Here is a 24,616-nt window from a genome sequence, read left to right on the forward strand (position 1 = left end):
TTTTGTTTTTTTTTTTGCGGTACGCAGGCCTCTCGCTGTTGTGGCTTCTCCCGTTGCAGAGCACAGGCTCCGGACGCACAGGCTCAGTGGCCATGGCTCACGGGCCCAGCCGCTCCGCGGCATGTGGGATCTTCCCGGACTGGGGCACGAACCTGTGTCCCCTGCATTGGCAGACGGACTCTCAACCACTGTGCCACCAGGGAAGCCCCCCACTTAGGTTCTCTTACAAGCAGATGCTGTGCCAGCTACCAGACAGTGAGCTGGTCTGACAGTGCTCCCTTAAACCTGCTTACCTCTTCCTTTACTCTTTCCTTTATTTCCATATTCCTCTCTTTTCATCCATTTATATCTACATGCTTGAGTCATCTTGTGGGCCAAGAAAAATATTTAAGCCTGCAAAGGGCAGAAATAAAATAAACAAAAGCTGGCGTCCTGTTTAGCATGTTTCATGTTGTGAGTCCATAAATTATTACTAATTGCCAGGTTTTGATAATTTATATTTGCTTTTATTGTGAAGTTAGCATATAGATCTTATAGCTAAATCACAGAGTCCTACTAGTAAATTCCCAGTAAAACTCCATCTAGGCAGAAAGAAATTCTGGGCAGAAGAAGAAGCAAGAATCAATGCTTTGAAGCAAGAAAGAAATTATTATAGTTGCAGAAAAGATCAAAGGCGGTTGGAACTTCCCTGGTGGCGCAGTGATTAAGAATCTACCTGTCAGTGCAGGGGACACGGGTTTGAGCCCTGGCTCTGAAAGATCCCACATGCTACAGAGCAACTAAGCCCGTGCACCACAACTACTGAGCCCGCGTGCCACAACTACTGAAGCCCGCATGCCTAGAACCTGTGCTCCACAGCAAGAGAAGCCACCGCAATGAGAAGTGGGAGAATGAGTTGTGAGGGCAGGCGTAGAAGCTAAGGAATGCTTAGGAAGCTATTGCACTCATCTGTGTGAGAATTGTGGTGATTATATCATGGTGGTGGTAGCAGGACAGATGGAGAGAAGTCAATTGATTTGAAATATGTTTTGAGATATATCCTGCATAATTCAATGGTGGGATAACTAGAAGGAACTGGAAAGAGGATAATCAAAGATGACGAATACTTTCCACTTGAGCAGCTGGGTGGTACCATTTACTGAGGAGCTTAAGTAAGAACAGATTTGAGATTGGAGTGAGGACTAAAGAGTTCCTTTGTGACATGACTTTATCACATTAAATGCTCTTTTCAATATTAAAGGAAAAAATTTAAAAATCTGTCTCAATCATGCTATTTCCCTTATTTTTTCTTTCTCATTGTCTCTTGAAAAAAATATTATCTTCATGTAGTTAAAGATATAGTTAAAAATAGACAGATATAAATATAGATATAGTTAAACTGCTCATTCACTCGTCAGCCTCTTACTCTCTGGCCTCTGATTCCACTACTTCACCAACATGCTTACGGTTATTACAGTAGTACGTTGTTTCTCAATGTTCGGTTCTCGAAACAGCAATATATCAGCATCACCCGGGACGTTGTGAAAATAAAAATTTGCAGGTCCTACCCAAGATCTATTTCTGAATCAGACTGGGCCCAGGAATTTTTGTTTTAAAAAGTCTTCCAAGCGATTCTGATGTGAGGCAAATTTTGCAAAAACACTTTGGTGGTAGGATGCACTAGTGCATCACCCAGATCTCCCCTTCATGTCTGAGGCATTCTTTCTCCCAGCTTCTGGAGGCAGAGATACTCTTACTGGCAACAGAGAACTCTTTAGTAAGCCCCGCCTCACTAAGAGGAATTGCCCGCCATCAAAGAGAGCTGAGAGCCATCAGGTCCCAACATTATATCTTCTCCTCAGAAGCATCCTATCTCTGTGACAAATAGATGGAGGGGCTGGTATTAAACACCAGGCTCCCTTGCTTCAAGGTGGGCAACTATGAAAGGTCATCCCATTTTCAGGATTCCCTCAGATTCCAGCTGTAATCACATTATAGTTCATTGTCTCCCTTTGTTCAATTCTGATTCCCTCACCCCTCACGGGTGTTTTTTCCATAGTACTCTCCAACAATCTTTTTGCAAGCAAATCTCAGACTTTTGATTTCTGATTCCTGGAGAATCTACACTACAATAATTACCAATGGCATCCTCAGTGGCAGAGGTAATAAAATATTCAACATCTATTTCATTCAGCTGCTATAATAGTTGTTGTTATATAACCACCATTCTCTCCTTCTTGAAACCTCCTCTTAGTTCCAGAACGCCATTGCTGTCTGGTCTTTCTCTCATCTCTTGATTTGACTTTCTCACGGTCCTTTTGAAGATTCGTTCTCACCATTCATTCTCTCAGTCTTGATATCACTCTATTCTTGTTTTTTTGTTTTGTTTTGTTTTTTTTTTTGCGGTATGCGGGCCTCTCACTGTTGTGGCCTCTCCCGTTGCGGAGCACAGGCTCCAGACACGCAGGCTCAGCGGCCATGGCTCACGGGTCCAGCCGCTCCGCGGCATGTGGGATCTTCCCGGACCGGGGCACGAACCCGTGTCCCCTGCATCGGCAGGCGGACTCTCAACCACTGCACCACCAGAGAAGCCCTGATATCACTCTATTCTTGCTTGTCTTTCCACCTAACTCTCCCTTAAAATGTCTTTAACCATGCTGTGCATTAAATCTCCAGAACTTATTCATGATGACTATAGTTAATAACACTGTATATTTACTTAAAATTTGCTAAGAGGGTAGATCTTAAGTGTTCTTGCCACAAGATGGAAAACTATGTAAGAGGTGTTGGATGTGTTAGTGAACTTGGTTGTGATATTTTTTCGCGTTGTATATGTATATTAAATCATCATGGTGTACATCTAAAATTAAAAGAAAATCATATTGTACATCCTAAATATATACATTTTTTATTAATCATACCTCGATAGAGTTGGAAAAATATCTTTTACATCCATAGAATCAAAAAGATGCCAAGTTTATATTCTACTTCAGAACTCCAGTATTATGTACTCATTTTTTTACTAGACATTTACAGCCTGATGTCCAAACAGCACATCATGGAATAATTTATTTAACACATTGATTAGGTATATCTTACTTATCAGATATTCAGATGTATCAGCAAATTCAAAATTGAACACTGTCTACTCCCTCAAACTCTGACATGGTATGAGCAAGGTATGTGAGTGAGAAATAAAATCATCTGAACTTAGGGGATTTAAAGCAAGTATCTTGTTGCTGGAAGCCTGTGCTGATCGGGTCAATAAATTTTAAGAGAAGTTGAGAAATGGGTAGCTCATCCTCTGAGGAGAGGAAGCCAGCAGTCCCAGGGAAAATTGCTATGTCATCCAATAGACGATCCACTGGTCTTTCAATTCCCTCCTAGGTTAGAGTCCAGACTCCTTAGGGTCCTTCAGATAACAATACAGTCTAATTTTCTAGTCTCACATCCTGACATTCTGGTCACTTAAAACTTATGATTTGCTTAATACAACATTCTTTTTTATCTCTATGTGTTTTCATCTGCACAAATTATTTATTTTACCTAGAATGCCTTTCTTTTGTTTCCCACTTTTTTCTCCTTTTTTTGGTTGAAGTATAGTTGATTTACAATATTATATTAGTTTCAGTTGTACAGCATAGTGACTCAGTAGTTTTACAGATTGTACTCCATTAAAAGTTATTACAAGCTAATGGCTATAATTCCCTGTGCTATACAATATATCCTTGTTGCTTATCTATTTTATACATGATAGTTTGTATCTATTAATCTCATACCCCTAATTTGCCCCTCCCTCGTGTCCTTCTTTGGTAACTACTAGTTTATTCTCTATATCTGTAATGAAACCTACTCAACCTTACGATTTGCTAAATTGATATTATTCCAAAAATATTTGTTGAGTATCTTCTCTGTGCCTGGAAATACTCTAGAGACTACTAAACAAATGCAATATGAATCTCTGCCATATAGAACTCACATTCAAATGAGAGAAGACAGACAATAAACATTAAACACTATAAATGAGTATGGATGCCATCAGTTAATAACTGGTATGGCTTAACAAAACAGAGTAGGTTAAAGGGGACTGGGCAGTGCCAGAGGATGCAGGGAGCCTTGTTGTAATTAAAAATATGGTGTTCCAGTTAGGCATATAGAGAAAGTCATCTTTGAGCAAAAACTTAAAGGAGATATGGGAATTTGCCATGTGTCTCTCTGGTGGAAGAGTCTTCCAACCCGAGGAACCAGTCAATGTAACAACCCTAAGGTAAGAGTGCACCTGACATCTGTGAGGAATAGCAAGGAGCTTTGTGTGGCCAGGTAAAGTGAGCAAGAGTTCCCTTTAGAAGAGTTGGAGATGGTGGGGCCATAGTACACTATCATGGGCATACATCACAGAGCATACTGTGTGCCATTGTAAGAACTTTGGCTTTTGGATGAAATTGGTAGCTATTGAAAGTTTTGAGTATAGGAGTAGCATAATCCATCTTCCTTTTTAAAAGGACTGCTATAGATGCTGTTTTGAAAATAGGCTATGGAGGGGACAGAGGCAGAGCAGAGATACAACTTGGGGAGTCATGGCTATACATAGAGTTTTGTCTTTTTTTTTATTTTAATATGGAACTGGGTGTGATAATATTGGAGTATCCCAATATTGTGCCTGGGATACTCCAATATTAAAAGTCGTGAAAGGAAAGGAAGATTCAACCACATAGATTGAGAAGAAATAGCCAAGGAGGTAAGAAGAAAAATGAGAGTTTGGTGACATAAAAACCAAGTTTAAAAAAAAAAGTTTATTATGGATGAGGGAATAATCAACTGTATCAAACTGGGCAGCTCTGTGAAATAAGATTACATTTTCTATTACTTTTCTGTGCTAACAAAGTACCACAAACTTAGGTGTGAGGTAACTTATTATTTCAGAGCTTCCCAGGGTTAGGAGTCCAGTATATTTTAACTGGGTTCTCTGCTCAGGATCTCACAAGGCTTAAATCAAGGTGTGAGCTGGCTGTACCCTCATCTTAACGCTCAGCTAGGGAATGATATTCCAAGTTAATTCAGGTTGCTGGCAGAATCAAAACTATGAACATATATTTATTATTTCCTTTTTAAAAATTTTTTAAATTTTATATTTCCTTTTTTTAGGTAAATATCAAGTATCTAACAATGTACAGTAGTTACTCTACTAGGTGCTGCAAAGAATAAAATGGTTAATTACACTGATATTTTCTTCAGAGAAAACATAATATTGTCTGTTAGATGAAATCTGTAAGCGAACAACTATAGAGGTTATTCTAAGAAAGACATGTTCATTTTAACTTGGGGCCTGAGGAGTGTGGGGAATGCTTTTTAAAAGAAGAATGGGATTTCACAAATAGAAAATGCCTTTGGCTACTCAACTGCCATCTGACTTGATCAAAAGTAGGTTGGAGGGAAAGTCAGAACAGAAAAATATAGCTGTCTTAACCAATTGTCATTAAAATATTTTAGTTTTGCAACTTTTCAAATAACATGTGACCGTGTGGATACAAAACTAGTGTTCTTCTCTAGGGTCAGAGAAAGAACCCGAGCCAAAGGGGCCCTGAAACCAAGCTTCATTTACCTCCTGGTAACCCCACTTCTGCTGGAAGTGTAGGAGATCACTTAGGGGTTGAAAGCATGGCTAAGCAGTTGGTCTTTAGTAGTTAAAGGGGAGTTACTGAATCAAATGTAAAGTGTGAGGAATTACCTGCGTGATTCGCATCACGAACCAATTTTATCTAGAACATCCAGATCACTGATGGGAGAGAAAGGAATTTGTTGGGTTTTTATTTTGTCATGACTTGTTTATAAAATTTATTTCATTCTCCATTATGTTATACAAGTGCAATTAAGAGGAAAAAAATGAAGCCATTTATTCATGTGGATTTTATTAAATAATTATCAATTCTATGTGTTTATGAAAAACAGATCCTTTTACAGCTTATTTAAAATTATAAAACATTTAAATTAGCTCTGAGATTTGTCTTTGAAGTAAAATGTTAAAGTATGTAGATGCACTAGTTTTTCCAACAAAAGAAGGGAATATTTAGTTTTTGTTTGTTGTTTCTATTTTCTATCTTGCATTGTTTGCTTCCTTGATTCCAACTGCAAGCTGAAATTGAACAAATTATTTCTCTGACTGATGCAGAACTTTAACTGAATTAACATGCCTTTTCTAACCTGTTACCTATAACCTTGCTACTCAAAGTGTGGTCTGTGGATCTCATTAAAGTTTGAGAAGAACTGGCCTGTAAGACCTAGAAAAAAAGACCTTTCAGGCAGTTCTTGGAAACACTTTAAAAATCCTTGTCAAAAACAAACCATTACATTATGTATATAAATACAATTAAAATGCCTTTATTTGTTCTTTATTGGTGACATGAATACTGTGATATATTACCTACAGTAATAAAACTGGCAGCTAAAAATGTTATTCCCATGCCTTCTAAACCCTCCTAATTCCCAGAAATTCCTCCCATGAAGAACAAGGGAAAAGAAAGTCCATTCATTTGTATGAAAAATGGAACACAATTCATAATAACTCTTTTGAGGCTTTCACAAGACTGTGACTAGCTGTAAAAAATAATTTTTTGAAAGCTAAGAGATTCTACGCATATTTTATTTGCTTATTATCTTACGATTTATACACATACTACTGCCAAAAATGAGCGGAGGCCCATTTTTTTTAACTTATTCTAAAAACTTGTCTTATTCCTATACATAAATTACCACTGGCATTTTTGCTAAAAATAATAACCTGTTATTTGTGATAATCCTCTATGTTGGTTATTTCCATGTAAATATATTAGAATAATAGATTTGTAGAAGTGAAATAATAAAGGTCAATTAATCCAACCTCTTACCGAACAGATGAATCTACTCTGCATTGGAAACTATTGCTTGGTTATATGGTGGTGACAAGCAATTCCAAAATGTTTGAGGCTTACAACACTTAGGTCATATCTGACTGCAGCTTGGGGGTGTTGTGTGAGGCTCTATTCCTTGTGCCTTCATTTCAGAATCCAAGCTGAAAATCCAGCTTCTATTTGGGACATATTATTCTCATAACAGAGAATGAAAAACAAAAAAACCCCAAAATGAGATTTAGCAGAAAGACCTATCAACGGTTCTTAAAACTTCTCTTCAAACCGGGCCTATGTTAGTTAGACTCATATTTTAGTGACCAAAGTGAGTGTCTTGCACAACCTCTCCATGGTGCTGGGAAGAATTCTCCTTCCAAGGGAAGGCAGTGCAAGTACATCCAATTTGAGGAAATGGATAAACCTATTACAGGGAAGGGGAGCAAATAATTTGGAATGATATTTTTTTAGTACAATTCAAGATTTACGTAAGTTTAAATTAGTTAAGTTACTTACTTTAAATTGCACAATGCTGAGGCCACTCCAGCCTGGGGGAACATAGTCTATACTAAGTAACGATTATTTCCATCTAGTAATACACAGTCATCCATCAGCTCTACTCAGTCATGAATTCACTCACTTCATACAGTCAAATGCAAACTCCAGCCATTGTGAAGAAGAAAAAGTTTATCTCAATGTGAATTTTCTCATTTAATAATCCTACCACTTTTACCTACAATGCCCAGTTTTCTTGTTCTGTCTTTGATGGGCCAGAGCTGCCTGTGAGCTCATTTTTCCCTTTATTTCTCTTTTTCCCATCCTAGCTTACTTCTACAGCTTTTAAAGCTTTACTTTCTAATATGTAAATACTGTAACCAAATTTCTATCAAGGTTTTATTTCACTTGGGAAACATAATTCTTTTTCAGTGAAATTGAATATGTCTCCTTAAGAATATGGGTCAGCAGTGAGGATGATGGTGGAAATTGTGGGTTCTGTGTAGCCGATTGAATGGGAAGGGTCTTCTGTCATCCCCTGTGTAGAGGAGTGTCTTCTGCAACACTGCATTTGATAGGTAGACTTTTCTCTGGAGGCAACAATTTCAGACTTGTTAATGGATAGCTATAAATCAGTGAGAAGTTAAAACAAGGGAAAATCATAACTCTTAGTTTGTAATACTAAGCATTTTATTATAATATCAAAATCAAGTAATGCCATTTCTGCCTGTATTTCGTAATGAGAAATAGCTATAAATTTAGCTGTATCTAATTTCTCACAAAAAATTATCTTGAACTGATGAACACAATTTTTTCTTTTCTCTTTTTTTTCTTCCTTGCCCATCTATACACAAAATAAAATACAAAATTTGTTAGGCAATTAAAAAATGTTTCTCTCAGTGGATGATATATGAACTAACTGGATAATTTCCTGAATTTCAATTTCCATTTGTATATGTACACATGGCCGGATTTTTTTTAAGCCTAGCCAGAAGTTTTTCTGTGGTAAACTTTATGTTTCTTTTTAGAAGATCATTTGGGTTCTGGTGGTAAAACTGTTCAAAGAATGAGGATTTGTGCCGCCAATCACTTATATTAAAAACAATAAATTTACAAATATTTAAAATCAAATATTGAGGTGTGTTTGAATGAACTACAAGTCCTTTGTTGAAAACTTCTGGGAAGAAACTATCTTTAAAAAAGCTTTAGAAAAAAGAAATAAAGTAATCACATACACCTTAACCTCTGTGGATTACAGAATTGCTTTTAACTGTACTGTTTGCTACTACTTTAAGTCTAGTGGGGTTTCCATTTGTGTGACTAAACCAGGGAGCTGCACTAGAGAACCTTGTATGACTGATTTATCACTACTGACTCTAATCAGGGAGCCATTTCTTCACATAGTCTCTCTTGCCTGAAATATTTTCCCTGCTGTGCCATTTAGTTTGATTGGAAAAGCAGTGATCCTTCCTCTATTTTTGTAGTAAAACCAGAAAATTTCCTTTTTGCCCTTCAACCATCTTTGAAAATATATTTCAATAATTCAAAAGTTTGTAAACTTACAGCAATATGACTTTTTGTCCTTGGAGAAACATAATCTAGTATATAAATTGAAGAATAAAGTGTATTCTTCCAGACTGCTGTTTTTGTAGAATTAGATATTATAGGAATCTTATCTGACTTTTAGGTCACTACTTTATCTTAAAGATGGTAATAAAATTCTAGCAGCATCCAGAGTTATGTTGTTGCATTTCTTAAAAGAGCATTTTATACATGAAACGGAAATATGCTTACTGAAACTGATGCTCTGAATACAGGTTTTTCATATTTGGGGCTTTAAAATTTTTGTAGGGTATAATCATTTAATCATATAATTAGACTTTATATTGTGAACAAAATAATAGCTCTCGTACTTCTATTTCTAAATGAGAAAATGGTTAAATGCAAATTGAAACCACTTATAAATGTCTAGATAGCTGGAGGGGATTCACCCTGAAAATGAGAGTTAGACCAGAGGTGATAAATCTCACGTATTTAAAAATGCTAAATAGGACACCAAAGCACTAACATTAACCTTTGCCTGCAATTCTTGAGGTGCCTCTTTCACTATAAACTCTGTAACAGCTATTGTTGAAATTGTTTCAAATTTAAACTAAGCTAAATATAGGTACATGATTTATCTAGCTAACCCTATTATTCCACAAGATTCTAGAAAATTTCTTTACATCTATTATTTTGAATAATTTATTCCTCTTGAATTATAATTTGTTTTAAATAATTGTATGAATTTCTTGTGAGGCTGGAGCTGAGGGGAATGAAAATTGGGTAAAACTTGGAATTATTTATAGGACTTGTAAAATTTTATTTTGTAATACAATCTGACACGATATTTTCTTCTTAGATGAAAGTACTGAGGCTTGGGCTACGTTCAAAGGGAAATAAAGATTTGAAACATTCTTTCAAGAAATTAAGATTTTTATATCTTATATTTGGTAATTTCCAGTTCTTCAGATGATGTTGCGTGTGTCACAGATACATATATATGTGTGTGCATACATATATCAAAAATCAAATAATTGGTTATTTAAGAATTGTAAAATAAATTCAGTGTGAAAAAATTGGTCAGAATAGTAAAATTGTGGCTATATATTTGTTCCAAAACATAGTGAGTAAGATATATTTAGCCTCGTATTTCGTTGTAGAACATGATTAAGTCACCAAAATTGTTATTAAAATATGAATTTATAAACATATAAATGACTGTATTTTCCAAGATTAGTTTTAGTCCTTTGTGTGCCAAAGGAAAATACAAAAATGTGAAATGAGTTTTCACTAATATATTAAAACCTATTATATTTTAAAATTTATAAAGTTCTAGATTCCTAATCATGAAGTTGTCTAATAACCCTCTAGACAAGAACATAATTTTTAGGCCATATAACACCTAACTTCTCCCCCCCCACCGTTTTTTTAATACATTGCTAGAAAAAGACCTTTATGGAAAATGCTGTGGTAGAAAAAGTTCTGTTTTTATTATCCTAGCAAAATCAGGTCACCCAAATATTTTATATTTCTAGTTATGGTGCAAAGTAGCATCATAACTAGAGTTTTCTGTAGTTTTTTTGAGTTAAAAAAATCTGTAAAACAATGTCCTTGTGATGCTCATCTATATCAATTCTTAGAACATGTCAACTAAAAAGTATGCCAAAAATGTGATTTAGAGTTTAAAATCACTAAAATTTAATTATTGAGGTGTTTATTCAAAGTTAATTCAACCAAAAAGCAAATGGATATAGTTTTATTCACATCCTCTAAATTTATTTACATATATATGTATACAGCAAATCATAAAGAAAATGGAATATGATGTTAAAAGTAGGCAAATCTGAGTAATTGATATATGTTCTTTATAATTATTTTCAACTAAAAAGTTAAAAATTTAAAAATATGCAAGCTTGTTTCCATTAGTTTGTAACAACTGAATTTCGAAACAAATTCAACCAAACTGGTTAACTTTGGAGCCCTGCAGTTGTATACAATTAAAATTTATATACATTTACTGTTCACTTTTACTTCCATTTACTCTCATTTAGCCATATTTCTTAACACCTGAAACTCCAACTTCAAATGAATAAATTTGAGAATGTTGATCACACTCTCCTCCTTGAAACAGTGTTCACTCAGCTTTCAAGACACCATAATTCTCCTGGTTTTCCTCCCACATCTCTGGTTGCTCCTTCTCACCCTTCTTTTCTGGTTCTTCCTTCTCTCCCTAACCCTGTAAACATTGGAGGGCTCAGTCCCAGTCTTTGGTCTCCCCTGCCACCCCATCTTTATTCCTAGCTTGGTGACTTTATTTAGTCTCTTGCCTTAAACTGCAGTGTGTGTGCCAAAAATTCCAAAGTGGACATCCCTCGCTAGTACTTCTATTATTTCCAGACCTCTATGTCCAACTGACTACATGATATCTCCACTTTGATCTTAAGCTAGCGTCTCCAACTTGACCTCTCCAAAAGTGAGCCACTACTTTCCCTCAAGCCTGCTTTGGCCACAGTCCTCTCTATGTTGGCTGATAGCAACTGTAACCTTTTAATATATTTTATTTCTAGTTATTTTCAGTATGTCATTAGCCATATGTTCAATTATTTTCAAGACATGTCTCTTTCTATACATTCAGTTGAGCATACCTTTAATGTATCACGTTTATATGGGAGAACAAAACACCTGGAGTCATCCCTGCTCTCACATTATCTCACACTACACATCAAATTCCTCAACCAATTCTGGTCTACCTTTAACATGTATCTCTAGATTCTGATCCAACTCTTAACTGCCTCCATCGTTACATTCCTCTCCCAAGCGACCAACATCTAACCTATATTATTGCAAAGTCTTCTAATTGGTCTTATTTCTGACCTACACATTCTATATCCTTTTAGACTATTCTTTTTTAATATAAGCATTGAAAGCAACAAATTTCCCTCTAAACACTATTTAGTTATATCCCACAAATTTTGATATGTTAATTTTTAGTATCACTCAGCTCATAGTATTTTCTAATTGCCTTAGTGGTATTTTTGACACATGAATTAATTAGAAGTGTATTATTTGGTTTTATAAATTTAATGTCTTCTAAAATATGTTAGTGTGACTGATTTCTAACAATTTGATTGTAACTACATAATATAATTATTTTGATTGAAGTTCTCTTAAATTTATTGAAAATTTTTTTATGACCCAACGTATGATCAATTTTGGTGAATTAATCATGTTCGCTTGAAAAGAATGTGTATTCTGCAGTTGTTGAGTGTGCTTTTCCTCCACATAACAATTAGAAGAAGGTAATTGGTACAGTTCAGATAATCTGTGTCTTCACTGATTTTGTATATTTTACTTTTTAGTTCTAGAATTTCCATTAGTTCTTTTTTTTTTTTTTTTCTTTTGCAGTACGCGGGCCTCTCACTGTTGTAGCCTCTCCCATTGCGGAGCACAGGCTCCGGACGCGCAGGCTCAGCAGCCATGGCTCACGGGCCCAGCCGCTCCGCGGCATGTGGGATCTTCCCGGACCGGGGCACGAACCCGTGTCCCCTGCATCGGCAGGCGGACTCTCAACCACTGCACCACCAGGGAAGCCCCATTAGTTCTTTTTTATAGTTTCCATTTCTCTGTTGAGATTTCATATTTTTTTATTCATAGAAACATGCTTTTCTTTGCTTCATTGAGCATAATTAAAATAACTGCCTTAAAGTTAACTAATGTTTACTAATTCCAACATCTGAGTCTTTTCTCTTTATACTGGGACACATCTTGTTTCTTCATATATTGAGTAATTTTAGATTATATCTCAGACATTATGATTATTTTATTATAGAGACCCTGGATTCTATAACATTCTTCCAAATGGAATTGATAATATATAATACATAACATAATATGTTATATACATAATATAAAATAATACTGTTATATATAAATATATACACATTTATATATATTTTTATATATGTATAAAACAGTATAAGTATTTCTAACCCATACCCCTGTGGTAAACAACTTTATCAAGTAGAATACAGTCCTTTTTTTTTTCTTTCAGCCTTAAAGACTCCCTTCGTTTCCAAGGTTACTTAGATCAGCAGCTGTCTTTCATATTCCTTCCGTGAGGTTGTTTGTAAGACAGTTAGGTGGTTTTGTCACACTCTGCATTTCATCCTGAGATACACCCAGCCTCCTGTTTTTTAAAATTTGTATACATTGGGCTTCCCTGGTGGCGCAGTGGTTGAGAGTCCGCCTGCCGATGCGGGGGACACGGGTTCGTGCCCTGGTCCGGGAGGATCCCGCATGCCGTGGAGCGGCTGGGCCCGTGAGTCATGGCCGCTGAGCCTGTGCGTCCCGAGCCTGTGCTCTGTAATGGGAGAGGCCACAACAGTGAGAGGCCCGCGTACCGCAAAAACAAAAACAAAACAAAAAATTTGTATACATTAAGGTTCCTTGTTCCTTAAAGTGCATTTGATTTTGACAAATGCACAGTGTTGTTATCCACAATTACATTGTTATAGAGAATAGTTTCACCATCCTGAAACATTCCCTTTCACCTAGCTAGTGCCCCCTCTTCTCCAGAATCCTTGACATTTACTGATCTTTTTAGTGTCTCTTTTTAGTGTCTCCCTCTTCAGAAATTCATATAATTGAAACCATAGAGTATGTAGTTTTTTTCAGACTTCTTTCAATTAGCAATAGAAATTTAAGGGTCATCTATGTTGTGTTCATTACTTGATAGCTCATTTACTTTTATTGGTAAATAATATTCCATTTTATACATATAGCATAGTTTGTTTATCCATTCATCTATTGAGAAAGATCTTTGTTTCTTCCAATTTGGGGAAATTGTAAATAAAGCTGTTATACACATTCATGTGTGGGTTTTTGTGTAGATATAAATTTTCACATCATTTGGTTAAATACCCAGAAGCACAATTATTGAATCATATGATAAGCTTATGTTTAGCTCTGTAGGAAGCTCCCAAACTACTTTCCAGAGTGGATTGTGCCATTTTTCATTCTCACCAGACCCGAATGAAAATTCTTGCTGCTCCATGTCCTTGCCAGCATTTGAAATGGCCAGTTTCTTAGACTTTAGCAATTTTAATTGGTGTCTAGAGGTATCACATTATTGTTTTAACTTGCAATTCCGTAATGAAAAACCATATTGATCATCTTTTCATATGCTTATTTGCCATTATGTCTCATCATTGGTACTCAGATTTTTTGCCCATGGTTTAATTGGTATGCTAGTTTTCTTACTGTTAAATTTTAAGAGTTCTTTTTGCATAGTTTGGATACAAGTTCTCTACCAGAAGTGTATTTTCCAAATATTTCCTCTCAGTATATGGCTTGTTGTTATGTGTGGATCGCATACTGAAGAAATTAATTTTTCTATCATTGCTCAAAATTTTCCAAGTCAAATGAGGTAAATGGGTTTAAAAAGCATGAATCTGAGGTCTTACTCTATTCTAATGTGTAGTGTTTCCAAATATAAGTAGTTAAACACATAGCTTGTGCTTGCTCTCTCTCTCTGTGTCTCAATATAACAGTTTCATGAGTATAAGTGAATGTGTATACATGTTTATTTTACCTGTAGTGAGTTCAGTTGCATGATAAAAATCAACCAATTCATTGGTCTTTATACGGTGGATATTCATGAAAAACAAAAAGATTATATCACCATTCAAGTTTGAAACAAGTAACAGATCCTCCGTTGCATAAAACTGGAATGTAAGCACTAACATAGAAGCAGTGATTTTAACTGTCTTACCATCCAGTATGGAAATCATTGTATGTCAGTGTTAGTATTTCTTTCATTCCTGATGTTTCTCTCTGGAAATTGTTATTGTCTGTAAATTAATTTCAATTATGGTAGTAGAACAATTATAATCACATTAAATGCTGTATTTTGAAAGTTTTCTAAAAAAGAAAAAAAGAGTCTGAGATTTTTTTGTACTTCTTGGATTTCATTATTGTTTGTTAATGTTCACTGAAAGAGCTCATTTGAGGTAGTTTTGATTGTAAATTCCGTATGTCAGCTAGTAAGGCTTAGTTGCCAAAATATGAAGAATAAAGACAGAAGGGAATTCTTAACCAAGCGCAATACATACCAGCTAGTCATTGTTGAAAAAACCATTGCTGAGTGAAAAATATGTGGAATTATTTTGGTGGTCTGAGAATTTTAGAAAGTGATCCGTAATAGAATAATGTAAATTGGTTATAGATAAGTATATATAAGGAATATATGTGTACTTACCATTGTATAACATTCCAATAGCTTCTGCATGTTTTAATGATTACTGCTGTCTAGAATTGGAGAGAAAATGAGCTGTTCTACATATAAAGCCACCTTCTCAAAACAGTGATTGTTTCCTCACAAGACTCTAGATATTTAAGAATTTACATTAGTTTTTCTTTGGGAAATAGAGTAATAATAAAGAATTAAAGGGTAGATATTTTCAGTTTCTTATTTCTGTCATCTAAGGCACACATAGAATCTCTGAGAGTAATGTAGAAACCCATATATTATACAGTGGAATATAAATAGCATGTTTGCATCTGAACAATTTATGATTCTTTTTAGACAAAGGAATGATTATCATACATTTGGACTTCAAGAATAATCATTTTAGTATTTATGATTCTGTATTTGATGGGCCTGAAAGTTCTTTGTAATTTTCAATGCAAAAGGATAATAGATTTTATTATTGTAAGTTCAAAAATTCATATATAGATTGACTATTTTAGATATTTAATCGGAAGAATTTACCCTCTGAATATTTGTCATTTAACTAATAATTGCAACCTCACATGAATGGAAACCGCAATATGAAAAGATAGTTCTCATTGTGAGAAGCCAAAATCTTTAGAGCAAAACTGAACAGACAGCTAGCTAGGACACTTGGAAAGGGGGCTTCACCATCCCTCTACTGATGGAAATTTCCCCCATTAATATTGGGAATTAATTGATTGAATTAATTGAATTATTTTTATTCTTCACATGCTCTAAGACAATCACATACTTTAGCCTTTTTTCAATTCAGGTTATATTTTAGTGGCTTTAATGCTTTCCCCCATATTTTTCTCTTAATAAACACTACAATTGGGGGTTTATGAGCCCTGTAATTACATTTCCCACAGGAGCAATTAACATGGTGATCAGCAGTTACAAAAACTAAGTGGTAACTATTACTAGTAGTATTATGAATTGGAAATGGTATGTGACATATGTTGTCAGATTTCAGAATGTGAGTTCAGATTCCAGAACTCAAATCAATGAATGTTTCTACTGCTTTCACCTCAAATCCAAACTTAGCAGCTTTCCAGCAAACAAGTACCATGTCCATTCTCAAAGGATGTAAACATCAATTTGAAGAGCATTGAACTTTGATTTTGCCAGCCTGTCAAATTATTGAGGTACCTCTCCTAAATAACTTACTGAAGAAACTTAATGTACTTAGAACTATCACTCTCTTCTTTTAAAAAAATATTTTCAGAAACATTTGCTTTTCATGTAGAAACATTTTTATACTGTAGTGCATAATAACTACCATGTTATTTTTAATTCAAAGGGAGTTGCTGAGTATCTATAATAAGTATTTTGTACTCCATGTTTTAAAATGCTCAAATAAATGTATACAGCAATGAAACTTTCTTGAACCTATCATAAAACCATATAAATTAATAAATTGCAAGAAATTCCTATCCAAATATTTTGTAGGCTAGTAGCAGAGATTTTATTACTGTTGAATCAGAAAAAGACACTGGAGTATCTGCGGGAGGTTACAATATATATTTATCGATAATTTATGCCCTTCCATATTTCCTCTTTCTGGCAAATATTGCTTGCCACAGTTTTCTGTGAACTAATTAATATCAAATATCCGTACACTAAAACCTATACTTTACTTGTGTGTAATGTACGTCATTTTAATTTTTTAAAGCATGAGAAAACAAATTCTGGTTTGTGGTAGTTCTTACTAGTTTTTGTGTGCATGCTATGATTTAAAAGGTAAAGGGCAAGGTCAAAACAGTTGCTGACAAAGTTTAAAGCATTGAGAATGTTACAAGAAAGCAGAGCACAGCACGGCAGAAGGAAATGGTGGCTTGGTGTAAAGTCTTTGCTAAACTGTAGGGCTACTGTCGGGGACCGCTGCACTAATATCCTATTTATACACATATATGCATGTGCATATACACATACACATATGTGTATGTATATGTGTGTGTGTCAGATTTCAATAAGAACTTGATTCCATTTCTTAGAGTTTAAAGTGGGAATCAAGTTCTTACTGAAGTTTTACAACTATTTTTTTATTAATTCTTATAATTTAAACAATTTTCTGCTATGACATTTCTTTCTTCCTAAGATACCAACAGCCCTGCTAAGTATTCCAGTAAACCTAGGTAGTTTTGCAGGAGAGGTCATGGAAGCACATAAGTGTTTATACAGGGTAAGTCATACTATTGGAAAAATTATTTAGAATAGAATTGCCAGCATACTTGTCAGTACAGTAGATGATAAAATAAATCACTTCTTTTGGTTTATTTAGAATATTTAGATGATACCAAAACTGCCAGTGGTAACTATAACAAACTTTATCTATTTTTTATAGTTGACTTCTCTTTTGTGCCAATGTTTGGAATCTTTATCTAATAAAAATACTTTTAATGCACCTCTGAGAATTAATTTAAAACTGTTACTGTATGTGTGTGGTTCTTTCCATTGTAGGTTATGAGGACATGTTTAAAGTATCCCATTACTTTCCTTCATGTTTAACAAGAACAGTTATTATTTTGTGGGCATAATTTAGAAACTCTAGGAGAAACATGTTAGTATTAGTCTGTCAGTTGAAAAATATCAATTGAAGTTATTAAATGTTGGGTTTATTACTTTGTAAAATATGAAGCTATAGATATCATAGATTATATATTATTAGACATGCATAGGGTGGAACTGTTACCTTGCATTCTACTTTTCATAAAATGGTATTCATTTATTTTCTTTTTATAATAAACATTTAATATTAATACCAACTTAAGCCATGGCACCAAATTAAAAACCTGGAAAAATACTGGTTTTATTTGAAACATAATGAAGTGTAGCGGAAAGAACACAGACTGAACGTCAGTAGACATGTCTTTATGTCAGAATCTGCTCAAATTAGCTATGTAACTGTCCATAAGATATTTGGCTTTTGGGGGTCTCAGTTTCCTTAGCTATAAAATAAAATTTTAGAAAAAGGAGTAAATATCTTTATGTTCTCTACTATGTACTCCACCTTTAGTTGGATTACAAAGATGTAGGTACACATTAAAAAAGAGAAAATGATAGACATGTATATTATGTTATTAAAATGGGTATTAGGTAATGGTTTAACTTACTATTATTTTAAAAAATCTTGTATATAATTGAGGAGGAATAAAATCAGTAGAAAGCAGCATGGTTGTAAAAGCAGAATGAAGCATGTTAGAGTATACATAACGGTAAAAGACAAAATAGATATAAAGAAAGGAAAACCATGAAAGAGTATAATCAGGCAAAATGAGAAGACTAAACAAAAACTGAAAATAAACATCTTTCAAGCCTGTGTATTTCTGCTTCAGTGAAGAAATACTTCTATTGTCCTACTATCATTGCCACCACCATTGATCTGCAATTTCTACTTGCTGTTCTTCCTCTTGATTGTTATCTTAAAATTTGTGTCAAATATAAATATTCATAAAGTTCTTCCTGACAAAATTCCGGAGTAAAACTTAAATTTCTATTGTAAATTATATGGTTTCAAATGGCATTAAAATGGAGTTTGGTTAGAAGTATTTTAAGCAATGACCATCATCAAAAGAAGAAAACGTAGGTTTATCCAAATACCATGGACTTCATAATCTGTAAAGAAAGGCAAAATAGGATGGATGTAGTGTGAAATTCACCCATTCATTCATAACAAAAAATATATATTTGGCATCTACAGTGTACAAAATATCACTTGATAGGGGTAATATACTACATCATGGTCCCTGTGTTGGATGAGTTAGTAAGTTATGCTTCTCTAAATAAAAACCTCAAACAGAAATACTCTTGAAAAAAAAATTTGAAAATAGACATTGAATGAAAAACAGAATAGAGACATTGCTTCCACCTCTTGGTGGACCTGTGTGAGTTTTGCACGTGCCTGAGAGGAGAGAGAGGGAGATGGAAGGAGATAGAGGGAGAGCGAGGGACGGGGAGAGGGATGGGGGCGGGGGGTGGAGGAGAGAGAGAGAGAGACAACCTAATCAGACTTGTCTGGGTGTTGAAAGTTGTTATTGTGTAAAATGGTGTCCTTTGAAGTACAGAAATTATAGCCCTATTTGATTTCCTAGTTGACTGAAGGACTGTACAGTGGGGCAAAATATGTCACATTCAGTGTTTAGTGAAGGAAGAAGAAAGTCCTCAAACTGTGCCCTCGAGGATTTCTAGTCCTGTCAATGTTTCAGACTTTGATAAAAAATGGAAAAGGAAGGGGCTTCCCTGGTGGCGCAGTGGTTGAGAGTCTGCCTGCCGATGCAGGGGACATGGGTTCGTGCCCCGGTCCGGGAAGATCCCACATGCTGCGGAGCGGCTGGGCCCGTGAGCCATGGCCGCTGAGCCTGCGTGTCCGGAGCCTGTGCTACAACAGTGAGAGGCCCACGTACCGCAAACAAAACAAAACAAAACAAAAAATGGAAAAGGAAGAGAAAAGTTAAATCTAAAAAAGAAGGATGCATAATAATGTTGGATCTCAATATTATAAAAAAGCAGTATATCCCAAAGGCACGTGCACACTTGAACACACACACACAAATATATGTGTGTGTGTGTGTATGTGTGTTTATATATATATCTATATATGTGGAAGGATAGATACCAAATTGATAATCCTGGTTACTTTAGAAGGTAGAATTAAATGTGTACAGAGGGGCATGTTTCTGTACATATTTCTGTATTATTTTTACTGATACAATAAAAATGTAACATTTTCATAAAAGGAATAAGACCTTGAAAAAAGGGGCCAGTAGTAACATACTTTTAGACTATTTATCCATGGCTTATAGTAGTCTCTACAAAAAAAAATTCTTTTTTTCTTTCCACATGGGTTTCGGGTTTTGTGTAGCAGTTTACTTTTTGGCGGGGTAGGACATTGTTACAAGCACTTGTGGACAGTGGAACATTGAGATGCCCTGGAACAGTTCACCTTAGCTGATACCTTTTCATGCTTGGGTAGGGGCTAAGTCAGTCAAAAGGCATGACTATCTTTTGCTTCAGTCCTGTTCACAGGGCAGTGTTAGGGGAGGCTTAGGCTCAGAGACAGCACCTTATGTTTAGTGCCAAGACATAAAAAATGGACTCACTGGCATATTAATTTTTTCATAAATACAAGAAATATTTACTTCATGTCTATCATATGCCAAACAATCCTAAGGAATATAGATATTAATATGACAAACCCCGGTTTTCAAAGAACTCTCAATCCGCTGAAGACAGATGCTCTCATAAACAATATGTTATAATACAGTGTGATAAGACCATTATAAAAGTATGTAAAAACATAAGGGATGGCACAGGACCTCTCCATGAAATTGCTCAAGAAAGGCTTACTTAAAGTGAAATTTGAGCTGGATCTTAAAAAAATGAGCAGAGGTTTGCTAGATAGATTTATTACTGGCAAAGGACATTGCATCTGACAAGACAGAGAAGTTAAAAAATAACAATTTTGGAAAAGTGAAAAGTTACTTTTTCATTCAGATTATAGGGGGCAAAGCAGGTAGCAGCTGGAGATGTGACTGAAGTTGAGATGTGGGAATGAGTATGTTTATGCCCTGAAAAGGCTTGAACTTGCTCCCACGGCTCATGGACAACCATGGAAACACTATATATAACAAACCAAAGATCAGCACTGTTCTCTTTTTAGCATTGATAATTTTCCATTTTTCTATTGAGTCATTTGCTTTTTTTCCAAAATGCGACACATTTTCTTCTTTACAAAGGTACATTATTAATCAAAGTAGAACCACGTTTTATTTTTCTAAGTAGGAATGAGAGAAGAAAAGTGTCTATTCAAAGTAAAGGCTGAGCATATAATGAAGAATGAGATGGGCACATGTGTGGACTGCCATCAATCAAAGCAGTCGTTCCTATAATTTTTACTTCTAAACATATATTTGGGGAAAACGATGCAAAATATTTTTAATCAGTTTAGATAATGAAATGGGCATCTATTTAAACAACTTAGAGTAGAGACCAGTGAACATTTCTGAAGTCATCTTTCTAAAAAGACTCTGGAGTCGTACTTCTCCATAATTATTTCGCAAATGGTGTATTATATTAAGGGGTTAGTTGAGATTTTTACAAATATCAAGACACGTAAATGCTGTACTTTGGGTTTCTGTTTGAATTGTGTGTGGTCCTACACACAACTGGGATCATTGGCAGCTAATCCTCATGTCTCGCAGAGAACAAAATTCCCATTGTTGCAGTTCTTCGTTGGAAACAGCTGGGCTACCTTTCCTGGGTTTGTTGGCAGGATGGGCAGCTGCATTCCTCAAATCACGCAAATCATCACCGAACCTTATTTTGATTGCTAACTTCTGCTACATCAAGATACCTTTTTTTTTTTCTTTTACTGTTTTTTTTGTATGTTGCAGTAGATTCTTTCCATGCACTGCTTCACCCAGTAAAATGTTTGGTCTGCAGGTCCCCTTTTTCCACTGTAAAGATTCAAGCCTTCCCCAACTTTGGAAAATATTACTCTCTGGGATTTGTTGCTGCAGTTTTGAATGGGGAAAAAACCCTTTATTTCTTCCGTTTATAGTTGTATTCATAGTTTCCCCTAGGGCAGTTTTGGAATTTGCAAAATATATTTCAACATACACTAAAAGTATGTAGTGTGAGTTTGGAGCAGTTTGGGGCATGGGGAAATACATATTTCTTTTGCTATGGAGAAAGATGCTCCATTGATGAACTTTCTTCTGAAATGAGGGAATTGCCTTTTTTAGTGCCAGCGTGAGCTAGGAAGAGATGGATAGAGAGCATTGTCATGACAGGGAGTGACCTAAAATTGCTCAGATAGTTTATACACAGCATGATGCTCTAAATTAACGTACTGTTTGCTTTAATGGGGAAATAAAGATGGTATTTATTTACATATAAAAGACCCATATGTTACTAATATATCCATTATAAAAAGGTTTGAACTTGAGAGAGTATAACTGGGAAATACTTTTTTTTTCTTTTCCTTTCAGTGTTTCCCCACAGAAAAAAATCTAGAATCTCTCTTTTTATCTGTTAGATCTCACAGGTTTTCAGATAGTTTCAATTGTTAATAGCCTGATTTTTTTTTCTCTGAAATAGTTGATTTACAATGTTGTCTTAGTTTCAGGTGTATGACAAAGTGAGTCATACATTTATGTATAATATATATATTTTTTTCAGATTCTTTTCCATTATAGGTCATTACAAGATACTGAATATAGCTCTGTGCTATACAGTAGGTCCTCGTTGTTTATCTATTTTATATATAGTAGCATGTAATTTTTAATCCCAAACTCCTAATTTATCCCTTCCCCCCGCTTTCCCCTTTGGTAACCATAAATTTGTTTTCTATGTCTCTGAGTCTATTTCTGTTTTGTAAATAAGTTCATTTGTATCATTTTTTTAGATTCCACATATGTGATATATGATATTTGTCTTTCTCTGTCTCACTCCACTTAGTATGATAATCTCTAGGTCCATCTGCGTTGCTGTAAATGGCATTATTTCATTCTTCTTTATGGCTGAGTTATATAAGTATAGGCACACACACATACATACCACATCTTTTTTGTTTTTTGAATTTTGTTTTATTTTTTATACAGCGGGTTCTTATTAGTTGTCTATTTTATACATATTAGTGTATATATGTCAATCCCAATCTCCTAATTCATCCTACCACCACCCCAGCCCCCTGCCAGTTTCCCCCCGTGGTGTCCATACATTTGTTCTCTACATCTTTGTCTCTATTTCTGCCTTCCAAACCAGTTCATCTGTACCATTTTTCTAGATTCCACATATATGTATTAATACATGATATTTGTTTTTCTCTTTCTGATACTTCACTCTGTATGACAGTCTTTAGATCCATCCACGTCTCTGCAAATGACCCAATTTCGTTCCTTTTTATTGCTGAGTAATACTCCATTGTATATGTGTACCACATCTTCTTTAACCATTCATATGTCCATGGACATTTAGATTGCTTCTATGTCTTGGCTATTGTAAATAGTGCTGCTATGAATATTGGAATGCAAGTATCTTTTTGAATTAGAGTTTTTGTATTTTCTGGATATATGCCCAGGATCAGGATTGCAGGATCATATGGTAACTCTGTTTTTAGTTTTGTAAGGAACCTCCATATTATTCTCCATAGTGGCTGCACCAATTTACATTCCCACCAGCAGTGCAAGAGGGTTCCCATTTCTCCACATCCTCTCCAGCATTTATTATTTGTAGGCTTTTTGATGATGGCCCTTCTGAGTGGTGTAAGGTGATACCTCATTGTAGTTTTGATTTTTATTTCTCTAATAATTAATGACATTGAGCATCTCTTTATGTGCTTTTTGGACATCTGTATGTCTTCTTTGGAGAAATGTCTATTTAGGTCTTCTGCCCATTTTTTATTGGATCGTTTGTTTTTTTGATGTTGAGTTGCATGAGCTGTTTGTATATTTTGGAAATTAATCCCTTATAGTCAGTCACTTCATTTGCAAATGTTTTCTCCCATTTTGTAGGTTCTCTTTTCATTTTGTTTATGGTTTCCTTTGCTGTGCAGAAGCTCTTAAGTTTAATTAGGTCCCATTTGTTTATTTTTGCTTTTATTTCCATTACACTAGGAGATGGATCCAAAAAAGATTGCTGTGATTCATGTCAAAGAGTGTTATGCCTATGTTTTCCACTAGGACTTTTATACTGTCCTGTCTTACATTTAGGTCTTTAATCCATTTTGAGTTAATTTTTATATGTAGTGTTAGAAATGTTCGAAGTTCATTTTTTACATGTAGCTTTCCAGTTTTCCCAGCACCACTTACTGAAGAGACTGTCATTTTTTCTCCATTATATATTCTTGTCTCCTTTGCTCTAGATTAACTGACCATAGTATGTGGATTTATTTCTGGGCTTTCTATCCAGTTCCATTGGTCTGTGTTTCTGTTTATGTGCCAGTGCCATACTGCTTTGATTATTCTAGCTTTGTGGTATAGTCTTAAGTCAGGGATCGTGATTCCTCCAGCTCCATTCTTCTTTCTCAAGATTGTTTTGGCTTTTATTTTTTTCATACAAATTTTACAATTATTTGTTCTAGCTCTGTGAAAAATGCCATTGGTAATTTGATAGGGATTGCATTGAGTCTGTAGATTGCCTTGGGTGGTATGGCCATTTTAACAATATTGATTTTTCCAATCCAAAACATGGTATATCTTTCTATCTGTTTGTGTTATCTTCAATTTCTCGGTTTTTTTTTTCCTGATTTTTAATTATTTAAAATTCCATTATTATGTAAATGAAAACTTCCATCATACATCAAATTTAGAACAGCTCAGTCCTGACTCCCTTGCATTTCAGCTATGAGGAAGGTATACCTCAAATGTTCTTTTGCTCTTCTTTTTCCACATCCTCCTTTCCCAGAACCCATTCCACTGCTTTTGGTTTCCCAAGGATGGAAAGGTAG

The sequence above is a fragment of the Delphinapterus leucas genome, chromosome 9 (assembly GCF_059928025.1).
Source record: "Delphinapterus leucas isolate spDelLeu-1000000601 "Yukka" chromosome 9, BTC_Dleu_Yukka2, whole genome shotgun sequence".
NCBI lineage: Eukaryota > Metazoa > Chordata > Mammalia > Artiodactyla > Monodontidae > Delphinapterus > Delphinapterus leucas.